At 42.0% G+C, this 9,748-nt stretch overlaps 1 protein-coding gene across 1 annotated transcript in view; it reads left to right on the top strand.

Annotated features, from left to right (window-relative positions):
* Positions 1–8,653: 8,653 nt before the first annotated feature.
* TAPT1 (transmembrane anterior posterior transformation 1) overlaps positions 8,654–9,748 on the top strand; it is a 62,715-nt gene continuing 61,620 nt past the window's right edge. Inside the window, exon 1 of the mRNA XM_040237565.1 lies at positions 8,654–8,671. The gene's annotated coding sequence lies outside the window, so the exon portion shown is untranslated. The remainder of the gene's footprint in view (positions 8,672–9,748) is intronic.

Here is a 9,748-nt window from a genome sequence, read left to right as displayed (position 1 = left end):
TGTTCCAAGTGCTAATTAAAATTGTACACTGCCTGCCAAAGGAAAAGTGCTTATATTAAAACAATAAGTGTCTAAATTAAATGGCTCCAAACAGCCTGATTCCAAGTTGACGTACAGTTCTTACCCCACCCCAGAACTGTCGGGGGGAGAGGGGTAAGACTCAGACATAACATTTAATAGTGTTCTTTCTGATATTTATAATTACTCAAAATAATCTAGAGCTTTAATGTTCCAAAGAGCAACCTCCAAGCTGTCATCCCATTTTATTCTTTCAAAAGACTGAAAGATTTGGGGCTTGGAGGTGAAATGTGATATTCTCTATGTAAAGAATACATTGCTTATCATTAAATTGCCCCTGTGATTCCCTGTCAAATACCTAATCCTTTGTCTTCTAGCCAAACAAAACAAAACACATCTTTAAGAAATGTTTGTTCTGTAAACATACTGTGATAAATCTTCAGAAAAAAAAAAAGATGTCAGTAAAAGTTAACCAGGTATGAGACTTGGACTTTGAGAATAAGACTTGTTGTTGTTGTTCAGGGGCTAAGTCAAGCCCCACTCTGCGATCCCATGGACTGCAGCACACCAGGCTCCTCTGTCCTCCACTATTTCCCGGAATAAAACTTAATACATAGTAAACAGGGGCTGCCCCAGTGGGTCAGTGGTAAAGAATCCACCTGGAACACAGGAGACTTGGGTTCGATCCCTGAGTCGGGAGGACCCCTTGAAAGAGGAAATGGCAACCCACGCCATTACTCTTGCCTGGAGAATCCCATGGACACGGGAGCCTGGTTTAGCCGTGGAAACAAACTCAGTCTTGAACCTCCACTCGAACACTGCATTTTCCTGCCTTGCTCCCTCCGCCCATGCTGTTCCATCTGCCCATTAAGGCCTATTTAGCCACCTCCCTCTGCCCCACTTTCCACCTGACAAACACATCTTCCAGGTGAAGTTGCTCAGTCATGTCCAACTCTTTGCAACCACTTGGACTGTAGCCCACCAGGTTCCTCCATCCATGGAATTTGCCAGGCAAGAATACTGGGGTGGGTTGCCATTTCCTTCTCCAGGAGATCTTCCTGACCCAGGGATCGAACTAGGGTCTCCCGCATTACAGGCGGACTCTTTACCAGCTGAGCCACCAGGGCATCATCCAAGACCTGTTCAAAAGCCACTTGCTTCTAAACTGTCCTGCACGCCCCGGCCTACCCCCTGCACCCCTAGCAGAATTATTCCATCTCCCCTCTGAACTACCACAGCACTTCATTCATTCCTCTGCAGTGATACTTACCATGTGTGTGTGTGCGTGCTTAGTTGCTTCAGCCTTTTCTCTTTGCAACACTATGGACTGTAGCTCACCAGGCTCCTCTGTCCATGGGATTCACCAGACAAGAATACTGGAGGGGGTTGTCATGCCCTCCTCTAAGGGATCCTCCTGACCCAGGGATCGAACCCATGTTCCCTGCATTGCAGATGATTCTTTACTCACTGAGCAACTGTGGCTCAGCCATCAGGGAAGCCCTGATACTTATCATACTGCCCTTACTTGCAGACAGGAAACACATGTCATTTGCCGTTGTTACTCTTGGGTTCTGTATAGTAACCGACATCAAAAACACTCAACGAATGTTTGCTGAATAGGAAATACTGAAGTCTGTGGATTAAAGGTAAGCAATTTAAGATAAGCATTATAATTTAGAATAGGGAACTTGACTTCATCAGAAGAAAAATAACATTACAAGCTTTATGCTAAGTCGACATTTAAATTCAACCTAAAATACCCTCAAGAGGTATTCATACTTAAAACCTCCTAAGTCTAAAACTGAAAGGAAACTTCAAGAAAATATAGCCCGTCCCCTGCTATCAGGGAATTAAGACCCAGCGCTCATCCCAAGGATGACTAGTAACGTCTTCAGACACAGTGAAGATCTTTTCTAGCCTACTGCCATCACTTGATGTTAGACTGTACTTGTCCTATCCTTGTACTAAGTTGCTTCAGTGACGTCTGACTCTTTGCAACGCTATGGACTGCACCAGGCTCCTCTGTCCATAGGATTCTCCAGAAAAGAATACTGGAGTGGGTTGTTAAGCCCTCCTCCAGAGGATCTTCCCAACCCAGGGATCAAACCTGTGTCTCCTATGTCTCCTGCATTTGCAGGCAGGTTCTTTACCTGGGAAGCCAATGGGAAAGCCAGATTGTAAAATCTGTGCTGTGCTCAGTCACTCAGTCATGTCCAACTCTTTGTGAGCCTATGGACTGTAGCCCACCAGGCTCCTCTGTCCAGGGGATTCTCTAGGCAAGTGGAGTGGGTTGCCATGCCCTCCTCCAAGGGATCTTCCCAACCCAGGGATTGAACCCAGGTCTCCCACATTGCAGGCGGATTCTTTACCATGTGAGCCACCAGGAAAGCCTTTGTAAGGTCTAGTCCCGAATAAAGATGCCACCCACTCTGGTACAGAAGCAAAACAGATTGTTTTGAGAAAGCCATCAGCTAGCGAGAAATAAATGCTTGCATGGATGAATCCACCTGTGTGTTTATACAAGTCCCTTAAAAATCAACAGACACTGCCTATCTGAAAGTTTAGTTTAAAAATTACAGATTCTGAAAAAAAAAACCACTGCTAATATATTGCTTTTAAAAATACAACTTAACAATCCCCACAAATACATAGAAAATGATTTGCTTTCAAGGGAAAAGCCAATTATACTACTCTCCATAAAACAGAACATTGTCTATAAAATACCAGTGAAGGGACCATATTGTACCAATTAGGCTTCTCTACGGAATGTTATTACAATATTAGAAGGAAACAAATGGCTGAAGATTTAGAATGAATATTAAGTTGCCCAAACTCACCAGAATCAACTTATTTTTGAACCTGTAATTACTTAGTACAAGAATGATTTTATTGTCTGCACTAAGATAAACTGGAAACTGTGAAAGAGAATAATAAGCTTGTAAAAACAAACTCAGGTTGCATGAAACTTAACAATATCTAGAAAAAGGATATCTAGCTAACCATGTCAGATCATAAATTCCAGAGTGATACATATTAAAACTGAATAAAATAATAAAAATAGCTTGCAGGACTAGAAATGAATTTTTATTTGTATATTGTGTTACTACACAGCTAAGAATATGGACAAAAGGTCAGAGGTAAAGTCAAAAGATGATTAACAATGACCAGCCTCTGATATTGCTTGTTTCCGTAGCAATCAGATATTTATGTGTGAATTCCTCATGCCCCACGTTGGTAACCCCAGCATATATCTGTCATCAGTGGGCAATATGCACAAGGCATTGTGAATTAATACTAGTATCACCTTGGGCAAAGCATAATTAGGAGGATAAAACTGTCCCAAGAAAGTAATGCTCAATGCCCAAGAAAGTAAAGCCACAAGACATGTTTTCTTTTTATTGCTGTTTTGAAGAACTATTAATAATAATGTTTTTCTCCACGAAATTGTACACCTAAGTTATTTATTAAGCATTCACATGGAAGATAAGGAGGTCAAAGTTGTGCAGTATTTGAAATTGATACTAAATTAGCAAAATATCAGAAACAACAAAAGGATTTTACTTATCAACGTAAATTTAGAATGTTGAAAAGGAGATTACGATAGATGTTTATAAAAAAGCAATTTGAAAATTCAAGGCCTTAAACTCATACAGACAAATTTCTAAAGCCTGGATAGCAAAAACCCTTTTAAAAGGACTATTTTGAGACTCTATTGGTTTGGTATCAAAGACCAAAAAGAGATAAAAACTTGGGTTTGCACAAGAAGAGGCAAAATTTAAATAATCGATGTTAATAAGACCCAAGGGGTACATTCACTTCTAAGTATATCAGAAACAAAGAGGAGAAATGGAAAAAAAAAATATTAGAATGGAAATACTGATTCATGAGCAGAAGGGAAACTAATTACAAGCGTAGGACTGCATGATCACAGCCAAAAAGAACTTAAAAGGGCATGGAAGTAAAGAGAAACTGTACTCAGTTACTTTGATCCAAGAGAGCTCAACCAGAGACACTAAAAGAAAGAAAAATTGTCCTAAATAGCATGTGAGGTCTTCTGACTACCAACTACGACTCAGTAACTGGCCAGAAGAAGCAATAAATAACTCACCACCAGGGAATAATGGAAACAGGACAATAAAAACAAAAAAATTCTGAAAGGCAAAATCCAAAAGGGCTAGCAACATGAACCAAGTGATAAATAAAATCTTCTCTGCTGCATGAGTCCTAAAATTAAAACCTTTGGTAGCTAGAATCCTAATGAAGGATTTAGACAGTTATCAACAGTTCACTCTGCAAATGGATTCTTGTTAATTAACTAAATGATTAAAACCACGCTAAACACATCTTTTTTTTTAATCAGGATAATGAAAAATGAACAATGTTTTTCTTCTCAAAGAGAGAAATCTGGACTGCAGTTTGCTAAGCCATCACCATGGTCTCTCCCATCAGTATTTCAGAATTTTCCAGAAATTTAAAATTTAATATGAAACAAACCTTATAACTGATCATGAATAAAAGGTCTCATTAGCCAATAAAATATGGATTTATGTTCATACACTTTTATTACATAAACAGAACCTACTTTTAGGTCTTCAGAACAGAGTGTCTTTTATAAAGCATCTCTTGTAACAAAATACAGTTTTCAGTAGGTCCTGTTTAAAATGGTTTGAGTCCTATATTCTTGTGCCAGAAAAAAGCTTTTAGAAATAAGATTTTGCTCATGACCATTTTAGTTAAGTTGTAACAGGTACATTAGAATCAAAGGCACATTATTCAATTTGTGCTACATCTTCCAGAAACAAACTGAGTTGATGTTCTTTAGAAATTCATGGAATAAAGCCCAGCCGGGATAAAACACAATAAGTATCAGTCCAAAAATGATTACTGAAGATAGGAAATATTATTACTGAAACTCAGAGATTCAATAAACTCACATAAACTTACTGCAAAGACTCGCTCTGGGGCCCATAGTATATTTTATTTCTTTAGAACATCAGTTGCAAAACTGCTCGGATTTTTTAAAAAATCAATTCATACTTTTTTCTCAGAAAGAAAATGGCAAATGAATTAACTTCAGTACTACATTTTGTGAATTAGATCCATGGTATTTATGGTTGAAAGAATAGAAGTCATGTATTGCTAAAATGAATTTCAACTGGGAAATGCAGAATTCTTTTCAACTGTACTCTATTCAGTGGTTGAATCTATACTACCAAAACGAATGTTACAGCAGTAATCATCTCAAATACTGGGTTGGGCCAAAAAGTTCGTTTGGGTTTTTCGTAAGATGTTATTAATAAAAACCCAAATGAACTTTTTGGCCAACCCAATACCTTTTCAGTTGCTGTTCAATGCCACCTTCAAGCAGTATTCTTAGACTTATGTATGCACGGGTCCAGTAAGGGAAATTTATAAATGTACAAAAGTATTGGGGTTAGGTGGAGAAGGCAATGGCACCCCACTCCAGTACTCTTGCCTGGAAAATCCCATGGATGGAGGAGCCTGGTAGGCTTCAGTCCAATGGGTCGCTAAGAGTTGGATACGACTGAGCGACTTCACTTTCACTTTTCACTTTCATGCATTGGAGAAGGAAATGGCAACCCACTCCAGTGTTCTTGCCTGGAGCATCCCAGGGACGGTGGAGCCTGATGGGCTGCCATTTATGGGGTCGCACAGAGTCGGACATGACTGAAGTGACTTAGCAGCAGCAACGGGGTTAGGACTGGAAAGGTCAGCGGGAACCATCTGTTCTCACACACAGGGATGAAGAATTGATGCTTAGATCATGAAGAAGGGACATTAAAGATAACACACCTTTGTGCTATCAACAAAGCTGTGTGTCTGCATGCTCAATCTCTAAGTCACGTCCGACTCTTTGTGACCCCATGGACTGCAGCCTGCCACACTCCTCTGTCCATGGGATTTCCTAGGCTAGAATACTGGAGTGGGTAGCCATTTCCTTCTACAGGGGATCTTTCCTGACCCAGGGATGGAACCCATGTCTCCTGTGTTGGCAGGTGGGTTCTTTACCCACTGAGCCACCAGGGAAGCCTCTACCAATACAGTTATTGCATTTGAAATCCCTGCATTCAACTTAAAAGTTAAAGGCCTGATTACAAAGTAATTCTATAACTAAGGATTTCATACTTTTCTACAAATCTTGAGAGTGTAGGCAAATATCTAGCTTTTTATAATCCAGGGGTCCAAGAATCTGCAAAGGGTTAGGAAGGATTTTATCACAAAATTCTGCAAGAGGACACCAGGGTAATCTAGTGTAATGCTTTACAGGGGAGAAAATGAAACACAGAGATGTCATATGTGTCATCTTAGGTCAAAAGACTGATGGGAGAGCTAAAGTCCCAGCTTCTCCAGATTCAGAGTCCTTTCCAGTTAGCAAAGCACATGGTGTTTTTGTTACTTGGGAAAAGTATATGGAGCTAATTTCAAACATATTTTAGGGGCAATATACCAGAAATATTATCAAGAGTTAAGTTGCTTTGACCTACTCAGTCTAAACAAAAGGAAGCATTCAAAGTTAGCACTAAGGAGGAACAAAAAGGAAAATCTTTGTTTTTTTAGCTCCTACTACTGTGTAGGTATTGCCCCATTTACCAGTGAAAGATACTGAGAACCAGAGTTACAGACTTCATAAGAAAATCTTCTGGAGCTTGAACCCATGGTTCATATACAATGTGTTCAATGTATTTTCTATAGCCATAAAATCAGTTATTAAACATTTATTAAAAATGAAGTCATGTGATTTATTTTCTAAACTATATACACTACTCACCCAATTTTCATTCTTTTTAAAAACATTTTGTGTTTTGCTCTTTTCAAAATACAGCAGCTACATGGTAGATATTACCATCATTAGGTAAAGGTTACACAGTTAATTAAGAATATGTGTAGCAATTTACAAGCTCTTGATTGAATTTCCATAATCAGTTATGTGTACATATTAAAATATAATTTGAATGTATAAATCCCTTAAGAAGTTTCTCCACTCCTTCAATCGTTTCCTTTCTATACTGTTTACATGTAAAGACTATTCTCAGCTTCTCATTCTTGCCCATTACTTTCCTCTATTGAAACTATTACCCACCAATGAATTATTTCTTTCACTAGTAGTTAATACAGTGACATGTTAACAGTATACTGTCTAATTGTTTGTTGAATTAATGTTTTAAGTTCAATTCCTGTAGCTTATTGTCAACCAGATCCTGCTTTTAACTTATGCCTTAACTCAAAATGCCTTTTGATGTGTCTTTAACGGTGAGGGTTATCATGTCTTTTTTGAACTACTCCTATTATTTCCTAACAGTAGCATTATAAATCTAAGCGTATACCTTTTGTTCTGCAACTGATAAAGAAAACATTATATTTTAACTTCTATTTATTGTTCACAGAGAGCTGTTGGTTTTCTATGCTCTATAACTATTTAAGATTATGTGTAACTTGCCTTTTTGATGGTACAGAATACATATTTGACAATACCCTTTTCCTGGATTCTGAAATTCTGACAATGGGTTTAATGAACGCAAAGAAACTTTTCATGTACAATAAGATATTTGACTAATTATCAATACCTAGACAAGGAAAGAATAGTGTTAACTGAAAAAGTTAATGTTCATTTCAAAATGCTTTTTATTTTCTTTTCGGCCATGCTGAGTAGCATGTGCGATCTTATTTCCCGAATCAGGGACTGAATACAAGCCCCTTGCGTTGGAAGCACAGAGTGTTAACCACTGGACCACCGTAGAAGTCCCTCAAAAATGCTTTTTATCATGTTCCACTTCAAGATGGGTTTGTTTGAAATGGTGTAATTTCACAAAACATCAGAGAAAATAAGGTAGCGCCAGTAAAAAGATCCACTTGGTGAAAAGTTATCAGAGTTTCAGCTTTCCTGTTTCTGGTTAGGTTGTCTGCTGAAACACCTTCACACCTAGCCTGGACACAAGACTCCCTCCCTTTGCTGACTATTTTAAAGGACAAAGACGGCCTTTAGAACACTCTGTCTTCTTCAGGCCTTACAGAACAAGAGAGAAATCCATTCCTACAACTGGCTGCCTTAAGAAACAGACTTTACAATTCCTTCCCTTCCAGCTCCTGTGGAGTTAAAAGCAGGGCCCATCAGCCAGTAAACGTGGTGAGACAGGAATTGGGAACTGACAGCAACAAGCAGTAAACGCTTCCTTCCTCCTGGACAATCCGTAAATAATAGAACAGGATGGTTTTACTCTATCAAAGATCAGAGAATAACAGAATTCGAGCCTTAAGGAATCTCAGAGGCCACACAGTTTTCAGTACCTTTTGGTTTTCAAAATAATTCTGAAGATTTGACCAGAGCACTTGTTTTTGACTGATTTCTTAACTCAGTTTTGACAGATGTAACCAAAACAAGAGAATTTCGTGGTCACAGGGATGTTTAGAAATGTAATCTTCCCAACAGTTCCGTTTTCTGAAGAAGGATAAGAATGTTCCAAAGACATCAGTTCCTCCTTTCACTGGCGCCCGAGGGCCAGTTCCCATCTACCAGGCCTCCCTGGCCCAGCTGGGTCCCTCGTCCCCTACCCCTCAACCTGCTCTTAAATCTGCGAGGCGGCTGTCCTCTCTGCATGGAGCCCAGAACAGCCCACTCTGAGTTCGCAACCAGGTGGGTACCCGCTGGCGACAACAGAACCCTCAAGGTCTCTGATGAACCACCACGAAGTCGATTTTTGCTCTCTTCACACCCACTTGTATCTATCAGGGCTGCCCTGGTGGTTCAGACGGTCAAGCGTCCGGCCGTACTGCGGGATTCCCGGGTTCCATCCCTGGGTTGGGAAGATCTCCTGGAGAAGGAACAGCAACCCACTCCAGTCTTCTGGCCTGTGGGCTACAGTAGTCCGTGGGGTCACAAACAGTCGGACACGGCTGAAGTGACTTCACTTTTCTAGCTCTCCAGTTGAGGTCTAGGGAACTTCCAGACAACTTAACCTTAAGCGAAGAATTCCAGTTTTCCTTAATCAAACGGGAACCCGCAGAGGCACAGGTTTTAGTTGGCACACAAGAAACTCACCGGCCACAAACCCCCCACCCCCTTAAACGGAGCGAGCGGCCCCTTCCCGGAGTCTGGAGCATCCTGACTCCCAGCGGCGGCGGACACCGCGCTCGGTGCGGAGTCACACGCCCGAGCTGCCCAGGGCGGTCACCCCAAGTGAAGAGGGGGCGCCCCGGTTGATGAGCGAGGGCGGCCGAGAGCCGCATCCTAACCCTAACGCCGACAAGCGGCCTTAGGAGGTCCGCGGGCGCGGAAAAAAAAAACAAAACGGAGAAAACACCCGGCTCCTCGGGCGGAGTCCCCGGGCCCGTGCCCTCCCCGCTCCGCACCCCCACCTGTTGGGCAGCATCTCCGGGGCACCTTCTGGCCCAAGTGCTTTGGAAACTGTCGTCAACAACAACAACAACAACAAAACCCCAGAAGCCCGGGATGCTGACGGGCGAGCCTAACAATGCAGAAGAGGGGGAGCCCGAGGAGCCGACCCGCGGGGCCGGGGATCATCTGGAGGCCGGCCCGCAGCGCCGCGGCCGCGCCAGCGGTGCCAAGACCGGGCGGGCGGCGGCGCCGGCGCACTCCGGGCACCGAGCCTGCAAAAGGGGCCCCGGGCGAGCGGCCGGCCACCTCGCAGACGGCGGGCAGCGGGCGCAGCAGCAGCGGCCGCCGCCGCCGCCCCGGGGCTCCTCGGCCGAC

This window comes from Oryx dammah, unplaced genomic scaffold, assembly GCF_014754425.2.
Source record: "Oryx dammah isolate SB20612 unplaced genomic scaffold, SCBI_Odam_1.1 HiC_scaffold_3, whole genome shotgun sequence".
NCBI lineage: Eukaryota > Metazoa > Chordata > Mammalia > Artiodactyla > Bovidae > Oryx > Oryx dammah.
Note: the sequence above shows the minus strand (reverse complement) of the source record. Positions and strands in the feature narration are given on the sequence as shown.